Source organism: Priapulus caudatus, unplaced genomic scaffold (genome assembly GCF_000485595.1).
Source record: "Priapulus caudatus unplaced genomic scaffold, Priapulus_caudatus-5.0.1 Scaffold503, whole genome shotgun sequence".
Taxonomy (NCBI): Eukaryota; Metazoa; Priapulida; class Priapulimorpha; order Priapulimorphida; family Priapulidae; genus Priapulus; species Priapulus caudatus.
The window spans coordinates 236,342-238,661 of NW_014577564.1; positions in this window are offsets into that span (position 1 = coordinate 236,342).

Consider the following 2,320-nt stretch of genomic DNA (forward strand, 5'->3'; position numbering starts at 1 on the left):
CGTACGTACCCGTAACCGTACGAACGTTACTACGTATACTAACTAACTACTACCTTACCTAACCTAACTACTACTTACGTTACTTACGTTACGTGTGTGTGTGTGTGTGTGTGTGTGTGTGTGTGTGTGTGTGTGTGTGTGTGTGTGTGTGTGTGTGTGTGTGTGTGTGTGTGTGTGTGTGTGTGTGTGTGTGTGTGTGTGTCACAATTATGAAGCAATTGCTCGTTCAAGCCGACTACGCTACAAGTCGGGGAACACCTAATGTAATTCGCCTTTCTGTGACCACATTATCAATCATGAATGCGATAATATTCATCACTAGATATCACGAACCCGAACAGGGAAGCCTTCGACGGCGCCATCTTAGCCTTAAATTAACATGAAAATGGTTAGCAGAGATGGCAGATATATAATCTGCAGTAAGCATTAGCCTAGCAGTACCGGGAAGTAGCAGCTCTCTATAACATAAATTACACGAATTGTTTTCATTGCCAAGCTGTGGTGCTGAGAGCGAACACATGCCCGCCTAACATCCTCCTCATACGCTCGACCGCACGTACAAAATTACCACGCTCGTAAAAGATTTGCATGTGTGTTCCTACGAGACTTGGGTTGGTAAACCCACTCAACCAGCAAGCCACCCGGGCACACATGTCTTATCCCAGCTTCACTTCCTTATTTGATAATGTTCGTCCATGGTTACCAGAAGCATCTCATATCTGCACGCTCTCGCACACGTGTCTAAAGAATAGCTGGGATATCGATGCCATCGGTGTGAATCACCAGCGTCACACAAAGAACGCTGAGAAATACCGCGCCGTGTCACGTAAATATAACGCAACTAGGGGCCGGCAGTACATATAGCTTTGCTCGAGCACGCACAATACCCACAATCAACCATTGACTGTCATGAGCAACTGCCACACGTATCATTGGCTGAATAACTCGAGATTGAAAGACGGGACAATTCATGCGCAATATTGTGGCGTTATATATAGTCTCTAACGTGTAATATATAACAGCACACAGACAGGCTAGAAGATTATTACTACGGCTACTTATGTCACTTACCATGCTCGCAACAAGCGGGAGAATTTCACGAATCCTATACGACTTCTTAAAAATGCGATATAAAATCGTTAGTGGAATATAGTTCCATATGCAAATGGCAGCTTTCCGGGTCTGCCCGCGAGGGTTGAGCCGGCAACACCGAATTAGCAATCCGATATTTTAGCGAATGATTTACGAACTGAAATTACCTGCGTTCGGAACGATTACGCTGAAATTGTCGTCTTGCTGATGCTCAGCCTACCTGTCGTCTTCTGCGAGCTACGACACGCGACGATAGGAATATACACCGGTGACGACGGACTGCGCATACACAACACACACACGAAGCCTTGCATGACACGCTCGCTAAACCCGCCAACCAGGCGTCGCCCGCGATAGGGCTGCGCGCACAGTAAAAGACGTCACCGCCTAACCGCGCTTACGGCGTATTAGAATAATCCCGGCGACTTTCAGATGTCGAGACGAGACGGTGACCACGCAGACGGCGGCCGTAGCCGTAGCACCACCACCACTACTACCACTACCACGACCACCAGCAGCAGCAGCAGCGGCAGCAGCCTACCTACTCAATGTCATCCGCACAATCGATAACAACAGCAGAGTCAATATTCCATGTGTCATGAAAACAGCTCGAGTGCGGCGGTCGTTCTCACGCCCCTGACCGTCGAGCCCGCCACCGCCGCTGCCGACGTCGTCATTAACGATCTCTCGCTGCGATATCGTACGAAAATAGTTCTCGCTCTCGCGCTCGCTCGCCGCTCGCCGCTCGGTACGAGTCGCTGTCGCTGTGTGACGTTGTAAGGTAATTAGCAGACCGCTTCGCGCAGCAGCCGTCAGCGCTCAGCCGATCAGTTAGCCGATCATCGTCGCTGCTGCTGCTGCTGCTGCCGCCCACCGTATACGTACGCACAACTGTTACTACGGGTCCGCATGCAGCAGCACGGCGGGCAGCCGATAGTACCACCGCTGTCGCCGCCGCCGCCGCCGCCGCCGTTGCTGCTGCTGCTGTTGCTGCTGCTGCTGCTGCTGTGCTGCTGCTACTGCTGCTCTCCCTCGCTCGCTCCCCTCTTTCTTTCTTTCTCGCTCTCTATCCATCTCCCTTCCACACCACATACGCACACACACTCTCTCCCCTCTCAATCTCTTTCTTTCGTTCGTTCGCGCTCTCTCTCTCTCTCTCTCTCTCTCTCTCTCTCTCTCTCTCTCTCTCTCTCTCGCTCTCTCTCTCTCTCTCTCTCTCTCTCTCTCT